The sequence below is a fragment of the Esox lucius genome, chromosome 16 (genome assembly GCF_011004845.1).
Source record: "Esox lucius isolate fEsoLuc1 chromosome 16, fEsoLuc1.pri, whole genome shotgun sequence".
Classification (NCBI taxonomy): Eukaryota; Metazoa; Chordata; class Actinopteri; order Esociformes; family Esocidae; genus Esox; species Esox lucius.
Window position 1 is genome coordinate 28,174,157 of NC_047584.1, and position 12,633 is coordinate 28,186,789.

The 12,633-nt window shown below is 42.1% G+C and overlaps 2 long non-coding RNA genes across 2 annotated transcripts; both read right to left on the reverse strand.

Annotated features, from left to right (window-relative positions):
- Nucleotides 1-8,062: 8,062 nt before the first annotated feature.
- On the reverse strand, nucleotides 8,063-9,331 carry LOC109616724. Its single transcript, XR_002197964.3, has 3 exons — nucleotides 9,234-9,331; nucleotides 8,671-8,829; nucleotides 8,063-8,113 (listed from the first exon to the last, which is right to left on the reverse strand). It is a non-coding gene; the product is annotated as an uncharacterized LOC109616724 (long non-coding RNA).
- A 982-nt stretch (nucleotides 9,332-10,313) lies between these two features.
- Nucleotides 10,314-11,740, reverse strand: LOC109616725. Its single transcript, XR_002197965.3, has 3 exons — nucleotides 11,496-11,740; nucleotides 10,900-10,950; nucleotides 10,314-10,765 (listed from the first exon to the last, which is right to left on the reverse strand). It is a non-coding gene; the product is annotated as an uncharacterized LOC109616725 (long non-coding RNA).
- Between the last annotated feature and the right edge of the window lie 893 nt (nucleotides 11,741-12,633).

Here is a 12,633-nt window from a genome sequence, read left to right on the forward strand (position 1 = left end):
ATCTATACTAGACATTTTATTTGTGCAAGAGACTGCCTGTCTTCATCTATACTAGACATTTTATGTGTGGAAGAGACTGCCTGTCTTCATCTATACTAGACATTTTATTTGTGGAAGAATCTGCTTGTCTTCATCTATACTAGACATCATTTTTTGTTATGCAGAACAATACGGTCTTACAGTAAATTTATGCAAAAAACTAAAACTAATGTCCAGGATTTAATGCATTTTTGGGCACTTTGTAAGTTTAGGCAACAAAACGCAAGTTAGGGGTAAGATAAGTTTCATGGCTGAGGGTAGGCAAGAGGACGTGAGCGCAAGCAGGATACAAGGCGTAGAGTTGTAGGAGTTTGACATTCCTTTTATTTGTTACCAACAAAACAAAAGAAGAGCTGCAACAGGATCTTAAATAAGATCCCCAATTAGAGACAATACAGGGCATCTTCCTCTAATTGGGGACAAACAAAACCGCAGAGATGCCAAGAGGGTGTCCCTGCTATCGCCCACAGAACAACATGGAGACGGCTAGGGGCCTCCCTACAGCCAGGATCGCAAGTATCGCAAAATAGGGTCTCCCTAAAATACGCAAAAACACAGTATCGGGTGTCCTTAAAAAGCACAAAAATGCAAAGCACCCTTGACATGACTTTTTGTATGTCATCGTGCAAATTCACTGCGAGAAAAACTGGACGTTCAAACTGACAAGTTACACAACTTCTCCAACAAGCATGCCTTCAAAATGGCCGCCCTCTGGCATAACACCACTACTTAATCCCAAATGGTCCCTTTCCCGTTGGCCCTCGGCTTGGGCGTGTAAGGGTGTGAAGATCATCAACAGTCTGGAGACTAATTAGACCCTCCAGCGGCCCCTTCCAGTGAGTGTGCAACAAGGTAGTCTGAATGTAAAATCACATATGGCACCACGTTAAAAAACCCAGTATCTGGTAATGGATTCCACAGTGGAAATGAAATGACAGAGTTGAGTGAGCCTCTCTTCCTGAGGGCTTGAATGTCTGCTGGATATGGATCGTTACCTGGTGGATAAACAGAACTGCTCTTAACAAGGAGAAATACTGCCTGTGTCTATCATCATGGACAAGAGTTGGAAATAGGGGAAAAAGCAAGGACAGAGAGAGTAGGCAGAGAGGGTGTTTCATTGTAGTGTGATGCTCCATCTGTCCTCCAGAGGACATGAGACCAGACTGCTCTGGATCAAACATTAGACCAGACTGCTCTGGATCAAAACATTAGACCAGACTGCTCTGTAACAAGAAATTAGACCAGACTGCTCTGTAACAAGACATTACATCAGACCAGACTGCTCTGTAACAAGACATTACATCAGACCAGACTGCTCCGTAACAAGACATAAAATCAGACCAGACTGCTCTGTAACAAGACATTAGACCAAACTGCTCTTTAACAAGACATAACATCAGACCAGACTGCTCTGTAACAAGACATTAGACCAAACTGCTCTTTAACAAGAAATTACATCAGTCCAGACTGCTCTGCAACAAGACATTAGACCAGACTGCTCTTTAACAAGACATTAGACAAGATTGCTCTGAAACAAGACTACAAACTTGACTGCTCTGTAACAAGACATTAAGCCAGACTGCTCTGGAACAAAACATTAGACCAGACTGCTCTGTAACAAAACATTAAACAAGACTGCTCTGAAACAAGACTAGAGACTAAACTGCTCTGTAACAAGACATTAGATCAGACTGCTCTGAAACAGGCTCGAAATTAGTACCTTTCCTATAACAAATAGTTCATTTTGTGTTATTTTGTATATATTAAACTAATAAAGTAGATAAGAGTTATATCAAATCTGATTCAATTATTGACCACCTCCAGCTATGACAGTTGCTGCTGGCGTGGTCAGCATGGGACGTCATCTCAACAAGCATAACATTTGCATTGAATAAAAATATGTTTATTGTTGAGCATTAAATATTTATGGCATCGAACTAGCAGCAGCTCCACAACATAAATCTACATGAGACCAGACTGCTCTGGATCAAGATATTAGACCAGACTGCTCTGTAACAAGACATTAGACCAGACAGCTCTGTAACAAGACATTAGACCAGACAGCTCTGTAACAAGACATTAGACCAGACTGCTCTGGATCAAGACATTAGACCAGACTGTTCTGTAACAAGACATTAAACCAGACTGCTCTGGATCAAGACATTAGAACAGACTGCTCGGTAACAAGACATTAGGCCAGACTGCTCTGTAACAAGACATTTGACCAGACTGCCCTGTAACAAAACATTAAACAAGACTGCTATGAAACAAGACTACAGACTAGATTGCTCTGTAACAAAACATTAAACAAGACTACAGACTAGATTGCTCTGTAACAAAACTTTAAACAAGACTGCTCTGAAACAAGACTACAGACTAAACTGCTCTGTAACAAGACATTAGATCAGACTGCTCTGAAACAGGCTCGAAATTAGTACCTTTCCTATAACAAATAGTTCATTTTGTGTTATTTTGTATATATTAAACTATTAAAGTAGATAAGAGTTATATCAAATCTGATTCAATTATTGACCACCTCCAGCTATGACAGTTGCTGCTGGCGTTGTCAGCATGGGACGTCATCTCAACAAGCATAACATTGGCATTCAATAAAAATATGTTTATTGTTGAACATTATATATTTATGGCATCGAACTAGCAGCAGCTGCACAACATAAATCTACAATTATAGATCCGAGCATGTGCCAACTTTTTAAACATTGATATTGCATTATTACATACAAAGGCATATGAGGTCAGGACAGTTGAATCCTGTCTAGATTATGATTTCTATCATCCAGAGACGATACATCTCCAGGCCTGGTTCACGCTGTTGATATGAGACATCTTAAACAGACATGTCAGCACAAGGCACAGTAGAATATGGGGGTGTGTGCAAACATGTGTACATATGTCTCACTGCGTGTGTGTTTGTGTGTGTGTGTGTGTGTATGTGTGTGTTGGGGCATGAGCTGAAGCCTGTTTAAATAGTCAGACACGGTTAATTCAACTGATAGCTTCTTGGGAAATATGGTTGGTATTATGCTTGGCGTGGAGTGTGCAACAGTGTGATACTCTGAGAGCGAGAGACAAAAAACCCACAATGACCTCTTTTGCTGGGTACAGACCAGAGCAGCTGGCCAACCACTTAGAGCAGAGCCGAGTGGAGCCGAACGGAGCGGGCCTCGTGATATGCTTGGTGAGGGCTAAGGACTATTGGGAGTGCTGTAGGCCCGCTCAGACAACACATAAAGATATGACAGCCGTGTGATGGATGAGGGTCATAAGTCTCAGTTCAGCCGTACAAACACAACATCAAGATGGTGCGTTAGCGCAATACATTTAATAGACAGGAATTAACAGATGCTGATTGCGTTCCAACCCCCCGAAAACCACACCAGGAGCACCGAAGGGCAAGGGACAGGGGGTTGTGAGAGAGGGGTTGATGGGACGGCTGAGGGGGGAGGGAGAGGGGCAAGGGGATGGATGAGAGGGGGAGACTTGTAGAGAGGGTCAGGGCGTAAATGGGGGAGATGGGGTGAGGGGCTAGTGGGTGAGGGGGTGAAGGTAGTGAGTGAGGGGCAAAGTGATACCTGGCTAATTAACAAACAAATACATTAGACGCGCAAACGCAGTGCTTCAGTTGGAATGAGAGATTCTTAGTGAGCAACAATTTTGTTTGTTTCTTATATTTAATGAAATTATACAAGGCTAAAACTTTCCCCCCTTTCTTTCATATTTAATGTTCACTCCATATCCTAGATTGGTGTGGGTAGTTATTTTGATTTGCCTTTCCAGATGTACATTTGGTGGGCATTCTCGACACAAAGTTGCAAGCCAATTCTCAGTGGATATTCTTATGGATACCTTTCAGAAACCTTAGGTCCCAGGCATTTTTCTATGTGGTTGTTCCTTTTCTTTGTAGTGACAAGATTCCTTAACAAATTCAAGGCTTGACCCGGATATTGTTTTGCATTGGAGTCATGGTCTCACCAGTTTAATTTGTACTGTGACCCAAGATGTCTCTAAGAAAATAGCTGAGAGGAAGTCCAGAGTTGACATCAATGATCCCAGTGTGTTTGATTTGAAGCAAGTGTGTAGGTCCTTATAAATCTACAAATCTTGAGGGTTTCTACAGTTTTCTACCGTTAACAATTCTAGGTTTCTAAGAATGTCTAGGAATCCGTTTATTGCTGAACAGAGAAATTGTTCTTCCCTTTACAGTCTTTTGACTTTGTCAGGTAAGGAGGAGAAGATTGATCAAGTTTATTACTTTGACAAGTGTCAGTGTTCTGATGATGACAATGTGTTCCTAAGCAACTTCTAGGCCATAGAGTTGAATTCATTCCACTGAGGAAATTCACAGCCTCTGTCATTATTTTCAATGTTTAGAAAAACCTCAGTCATACAATCAAATGTAGTATCAATAAATCTTACAACAGGTGCCACAGACTTTGAATGTTGCCTATTTTCCTTTTGCATCAGATCACCCTGAATCTCACGTTGCTCTTGAGAGATTTAATCCGACTTTGAACTTTTTGGTGAGAGCTCACTGCTTTGAGTTTGAAAATGTTTACAATGAAGGCATACCCCTGGAATTGTTTACAGAATGAGAAGTTGTTCAGGAGTCTTTAGGTTTCAGTCTGAATGTCCTCGTATTTCGACTTTATGTCAGAGGTCCTTTTTGAGCGTGCTGAGAAAGAGATCTGTTGGAGCGTGTTAGTGTGCTTTTTGCAGACTGCACCTGTACTATCATTGAAAAAATAGTTAAAGCACAAGAGAATTTATGTTTTGTATAATTGAAAATGCATTTAGGACACACTTTCAAACTGTGTTTCGGTCCCGGTTAGTTTTTTTGACTGATCTGTGGTGAATGTTGCTGATCCCTACAGAAAAAAAAAAGTTGCAACAACAAATAAAATATGGTAGGTGCTACAAATGTATATAAATGCTCTTAATAGACACAGCGGTCTGTGTAACACAATCATTCTTACATAACATATGTTATAGGAATAAATGAATTTGAACAGCAAAATAATTATTTAGAATGGATAGCCATGACATTTATGTTTTACCATACATTTTTAAGCAGTAAATGCAAAATGTCTGTAATTTCCAGTTGTTTTCAATAGTTTTATGTGAATACCTATAAAGGTCCTAAAATTCCAAGTCTACATTTTTTTATGAAAATCAAGCATTGAGCCAGGAAAAAAGTTTGTTCTTACATGCTTTGGATTTTGCCAAGGTTTTTCATATTATTTTTACCAGATAAGAACAGATTCTTATTCACAGCAATGAGCGGGGAGCAGTTAGTATTCAATGTCTTGTTCAGGGACAGAATGGAGTTTTTCACCTTATCTTCCCTAAGATTAGAACAATCAACCATTTGTTTACAGACTGAAAGCTCTTGACCACTAGGCTACCCTGCCGTCATTATTCGTTTTAACTAGCTTTTGTTAGTGAAGTACCATAAAAGTTGTTGGTTGGACTCACTTGGTTGACCAGTTTTCGCATGTAAGTGCTGGTTACCCCATTAGCCAAGATATCTTCTACCTGTGCTGGTTACCCCATTAGCCAAGATGTTTTCTACCTGTGCCGGGTTACCCCATTAGCCAAGATGTCTTCTACCTGTGCTGGGTTACCCCATTAGCCAAGATGTCTTCTACCTGTGCTGGGTTACCCCATTAGCCAAGATGTCTTCTACCTGTGCTGGGTTACCCCATTAGCCAAGATGTCTTCTACCTGTGCTGGGTTACCCCATTAGCCAGCCACAGCTGATATTCAAGCACTGCAAACATAGTTCATTGTAGAGAATCTGTAACAATTAGTCATAAGTAACTCTTTCAGTTGTTTCTCCCGTTTAGTTGAACGATGCTGAAAACTTTTTCCCCTCTTTGTTTTTCTCCACTTTTGATTTTCACTTCCTATCCTACGTTGGTGAGGGTATTTATTGTTGTTTGTGGTTTGCGGAGGTACATTTAGTGGGCATTCATGTTCGCAATGTCTTCAGCCACATATGGTAGTTGCAAGCCAACTCTCCATGGATACCCCCCATGGATGCCTTTCAGAAACGACTTCATATCACAGCTGGTTTTTGTTCTAGTCGCTAGTGATTTCTATGTTAGTTTCCTTTTGGTTTGAGCGACCATATATCTGTCAATACCATAATTAAAATATCACGATTTGGCTTAATTTACATTAAACGTGTTGTTTATTGGACAGCCACTCTATCCAGAGCAACATACAGTATTGAGTTACAATTTCAAAACATTTTACACTGGTCCCCTGAGAAAATGTTTAGCCACAACCTTGGTATTTCAAGCACCCTGCTCCATAAACTGAGCCACACAGGAGTGTCATCATTATTCCATGCAGCTTTGTATTTAAATGGGCTGTAATTAATTCAGCCGGAGCCAGGGTGGGGCTTTACTGGTCTTACCACTACATAGAGCACACAATGATGTTATGGCTCATTTTACTCTTTAAATAGATCTCGGTCTGATACTCTGAAACAGCAACAAGTCCTCTCCTGTTCCGCTAAACCATGATCACTTGCAAATCGAAACTCACTCTAAATTAATTATAAGCCATCCATTCAACTCTAACTAATACAGAATTAATGGCACTCAGAATGGCCAAATTATTTTCAAAAAATTCAGACAGAAGAAATTAAATCGCAATTATCATAAAATCCATCATTGTAATTCACACAGTGGCACAGTGTTTGGATAGGTAATGATTTTCTAATATGGCAATTTGCATAAGTAGCCCTGAGATGGGTTATCCTTTTCGATCCCACACAATTACAATTCCAGCTCCATACATCAGAGCTGCTAGCTATGTAAAACCACGTTGCTAATTAAACCAGCATTTACAGACTGAGGCTCATTCCAGTGGTCCTGCCGCTGACCTTCTTCAGGCTGAGGCGTCTCACAAGTGCCTGACTGGAACTACAAATATAATGAGCAGCCAGGAGGGAACCATTAAAAATAATTTACACAAGCCTTCATTTACAACATCTTTTGATAGCCAAGCTTCCCCGGTGTTTAGATGGGCAGACAGCCCCGACCGCGTGGAGCGCGCGGCGCGCAGCGGTGTGGGGGAATGAGTGCGAGGAGAGTGCGAGGAGAGCGGGGATACCTAAGTGGATAATTAAGAGACTGTTGGGGCGCCGCGAGAGCCTCCTCTCTGATGTCTGCCTTGTCAAGTGTCTCTCTCAACCTGAGCCACGTGAGGTTCTGCCACCACACACTAATTACTGAACTGGGGAGGAGGGGGAGGACAAGGGAGGCAGGGAGTGACGGGCGGAGGTTATGGTGGGGAGAATCAACAGGATTGGAGAGGCTTTGGGAGAAAAGGAGACAAAGGGAGGAGACTGGGGGAGGAAAAGAGATGAAGGGAGGAGACTGGGGGAGGAAAGGAGACAAAGGATAAGGATTGGGGAGGAATGGAGATGAAGGGAGGAGGCTAGGGGAGAAAAGGAGATGAAGGGAGGAGGAAAGGAGACAAAGGGAGGAGACTGGGGGAGGAAAGGAGATGAAGGGAGAAGGCTGGGGGAGGCAGCAGCCAAAGGAGCAGCTGATGATGGACCCCTAAATGAGCCCTCTCACTGCCCAGTCGGGATCTGATTATTTGGCCAATCAAGCCTTTTGTTGCTGCCAGCAGCCTGGAGTACCAGGGAGGCACAGAGGGAGTCCTCAATCTGGGAGTGATTTGAAAGGGTTAACTACTCTCTAATGCTCTGACAGAGGGGAGGGGAGGTACATTTTATACAAGGGCAGGAGATAGAGACAGAGAGAGAGAGAAAACAATAGATCCCAGCTCTTGAAATCATAGTTTTATTCCAACACCCTCACGCTGGACTTGAGCATTGGATGGTTGTTGATTTCCTTCCATCTTTTCTTTCCTCTCCGCTCCTCTGTCTCCTCTCTTCTGTTTTTTTCTCTTCTCCTCTTTCTCCTTTCCTCTCTCCTTTCCTGGCTCCTCTTTTCTGTCTCTTCTCCCCCGTCTCCTCTTCTCGGTCTCTCCTCTTCTGTCTCCTCTCATCTGATTCCTCTGCTGTCCTTTCTAGTGACTGGAGCAGAGGAAGAAACCCAGGGATGAGAGACATAAGGACTTTAAAACCCGAACAGAGTTGCCTACAGCAAAGTCCTTTCCAACCCTCTTCCTTCCCCATCTTCTTCCCATCAGTCATGGCAGAGGGCTGGCACAACTATCATCTTAACAATATGCTTTATCTATCCAAATAATGTGCTTGTTGCAGCTTTAATAACTCAACATAGAGCCAACACATGCAGGGCCAGATTTGCAATAGACGCTCAATACCTAGAGGGCCAGCACTGGGCCAGCAAAAACACACAGGGCCAGTGGTGGGTTACATGCTGCATAGAGGACCAGTTGTGGGCTAGCAAAAAACATACATGGCCAGTGGTGGGCTACATGTTACATAGGGGGCCAGCACTGCGCTAGCAAAAAACCTACATGGCCAGTGGTGGGCCAGACGTTACATAGAGGGCCAGTAAAAAAACATACACGGCCAGTGGTGGGCTACATGTTAGATGGAGGGCCAGGACTGGGCCAGACTGGTTGAGTGCCAAGTATAGGAACCAGGGATAGACAACACACACACACCCGCAAAGTAGTAGGATGTCTGTCACCAGTCCTAATTGTCCGATTGACAGTGGTCGTGGTTTGTCCATTTGGATCACAGCACAAGGCCCACCAGCTCTCTCTGGAGGTTCCCATCCACGCCGTGTCTCATAGGAAGCTATGGTACAGTAAAAGTTGGACCTAATAGCCACAATTACAATAATGAGTCCTAAGTACCCGATGCTATGCACACCATCATTACACTACGCAACCATTACACTAACACAATCATCATGTTCCCTTCACTAGACTGCTTCAATTGCACACGTCTTGGAACACCTTCAGATGCTAACGATCAGGTGTTCCTGAAACCTAAACAAGTGTGTTGGGTGAAATTTCACAAGAATCCCAAACATGAAAGCGTGATATTTTATTGTGTGACGTCATCTAACTGCATTGAATGGAAAGTCAAATTATCTGGTCTACATAGTGGATTCCAGCCTTCCACTAGTCCCCCTGTTTCCCTGTAATTGTAGACAATTTTGTGTGAAGTACAGCTGTCCTCGGCCCCATTGTGCTATAAGTCGGGAAAAACAGACATTTACTCAAACAGTGGTTCCAGACAGAAGATGAGGGGTCTGACGGTCTCAGGGTGGGTGTACTGTCGCCAGCGTCTTGACTATATTCACTACAAACTGTTCACCAGGGCCCACACACACACACACACACACACACACACACACACACACACACACACACACACACACACACACACACACACAGACACATTAAAAGACAGGCCCAGAGGAGGGAGGTGAAGTGTCCCGGGCCACTGTGTCTCAGAGGGCGCAGCGCACATGCAAACAACCTGGCAGTTTGTCAGCTTCCCAGGAAAGATTCAGAACCACCATTTTCTATAACTAAATATGGTATCACATATTTTACTCCCTGACACCCACGCCCAGGACCTACCACTGTAGCTGTGAATCAGAATACAATGCATTCTGTGGCGCACATGCATTTGAAAATTTTTATTGAAATGCACAATATAAAAGCATAATTAATAATCACTGAATAATCCCTATTGCTTGTATATTTACAATATGCACAGCTAGCGTACGGGCAGCTTCTTCTTGGGCTAATTAAATCTAGCTCAACATCCCCTTTTGAAAACATCTTCAACTCTGAACGAGGTCTGCGACAACTAACCAGCGATATTGTGTTCTCATGATGATTCCGTATTTGCATTCCGCCCAGGTTTTATTAATGAGACGAAAATGAAGGATTCCACTTTTAATGCCACGTTTTCATGCCTGCCACGCTTCACACGGCACAGTCAATAAACACTGGTATCAATTGCTGGCCAGAAACTACTGCCATAAAGGCAGCCATGAAATGTGTTTATCTAGTTGCAGAACAGTATTCTGCTGGGGATATAGCATAATGATGCAAGAACTGTTGGGCTTGTAATTAAGTCAGTCAGTCTTCAGATGCTTTCCAAGCAATTCATTAACACTGAGTAGGACCATGTGGAGACAAACAGAGAAAGTTAATATATTAAAGAGCTTCAACTTTTCAGGAGCTCTGAAGAACTTAGCAGTTTGTCCTAATTAGAGTTTCTCATTACCCATGAAGAGACTTAAAATTATTTATTTGGTCTTCTACTGAAAGCATACTTTACTCCTGCTACTACTACCACTATTACTACTACTACTACTACTACTACTACTACTACTACATTACTACATCATTACAATACACCATTCATTCTAATATTCCATCTACGAATAACTATACTAATGTGAATACTAATATTTTTACTTCTACTAAATCCACTATTCCTTCAAATTACTATAATAGCAATCCTGATCATTTCACCACTACAACTCATACAATAATACGACTGCTACGGGTATATATTGCCTATGGCCATTATGAATACTCCCCACAGTCTTGGCATGACTATGTCCACTACACTAAAGCACTGTCTATAAAAAAACATGCAGTGTATTTCTAAGCACAGAAGCATCTCTCCCTGCCAAACCAAGCTCCACAACCCGACTACTCATCCTTCAAAGATGGAGGGATTCAAAACAACCCTCCTCCTCCCTGCCAAAGCACTTCAGCTAGGATGGATCTGTAGAAATAAGAAAGGGGAATATGAAATGAGTTGTGTGTGTTGTTGACGGCCGTTTGGCCTGAACTCTCCCTTCCCTTCAACCCTGGCTCTGCTTCAGAAGTAGGGTTTTTAAAGACGTAACATTCACTTACCATAGGCAACACTAGACAGAGACGGCTGAAACACTGCTTTGCGGAAATCGTCTAAGGGAGTATTTTTAAGAGCTCGATTATCCTATGAAACAATGTCCTGTTAAAGCATTATCATATTTGTGAACTCAACAAGAAATCATTTTGTCTTAAACTGAAGGTAAACATTAGCTAATTAGCTAAAGTTATTTAGGACACAGGGAGAGTACACAAAGCACATGTGTTTAAGGCCCTGTGTCTTCCCCCTGTTACTATAAATATATCTAAATATACACATATTGGATGCACAGAGTATGTCATAATCACAGGCAGCCATTTTGAATAATAAGTGATGAATTTCAATGCTGAACTTTTATGAATGATGAATTATCATGATGACTAGTCACAGAGCATTTCCATCTCCTGCGTTTTGGAAATGTTTCAATTTCTCTTGAGGATTAGCCAACAAAAATTATAAACTGAGCCTTTTGCCCCCATTGTCCCTTGCCAACGGTTGTCTATGGCAATATATTTTCAGCAAAAATAGTTTCTTTTCAAAGGCTGGCCAATTAACAGTAATGAAAGACAACATCATTTGAACTGTGATCGTGAGGCAGAACCTTTTGTGTGAATGGTGGCATCTCAGGACCTTCCAACTGCAGATGAGGACACCACTCTGGGGTGTCTCCTCCCAGAGAAAATGTCTTCTCCGCCACACACTGCGGTGCTTCTCGCTGCCGTGCTTTCCAGGTCACTGGGATAAAAAATAATTATATTCATATGAACACAAATTTTATAAAGCGCTTGGAGAAAAAAAAGAGCCCTAATAAAAACAAGAAAGTGTTGATCCTGGGGAGAGTGCAGGCCGTGGTCTAAAGCATTCAGCGAACCTCGCAGTCATTCCTTGACAAAACACTCCTCTTATTTACACGCTTCACAACAGCCTGCCGCCAACGTTGAAAAAAAGAAATGGGGGGGATGGGGTGGGGTGTGGGGGGGTGATTAGCATATTAATCTTTTTTATGTCATCATCTTTCAGGTCCAGAAGATCGCGATGTAATTTAAATCTAAATGCTTCCTTGGCATTAGAATTCATTCTGGATGGGTCAATTGTTCCATAATAAAGGGAGAGAAGGTGTACTTCAGGAGGGAGATTTATGTTTGCCATTTGTTCATATTCATATGCTACTGAATACCCTCAGCACACATGATGGTGGCGGCTCCTATCAGCTGCTCCGCAGGCCCACAGATCACTAACCGCCAGCAGTGAATTTCATTTGCAGGACAAAAAATTGAGGAGAAATTAGCTCCAGCAGTTTATTGATTTTTGCTCAACAGAAGCCTGTATAACAGCTCTATTGCCCTCATAATGATTAGTGACAAAAGTTTAATTAAGCAATTATGAAGCCAATAATAGAGTTGTCTGGTTTGCTTAGCTTGAGCCTGTTTAGGACTTATCTCCCCACCACACATCATAGCAGCTGGAATGTGCTTGAAGAGATTAATGCTTCCAGAACACAGATGCCCATTTTAATGTCTCCGTGATGCCGTCGCAATGAAGTTCACAACACAACGCTTCCCTTTATCAAATTACAAGTCTGCTTTTCATGAATATGGAGAAGAAAAAAAAAAACCTCTATGGCTTCAAGGTGTAATTATAAAGACATACAACAGAACGACACACAATTCTGTTTTAGTAATCTCCCTGTATGAAATATGCATGATAATGTGTTAGTGAATAAAGAGTTACAATGTTCT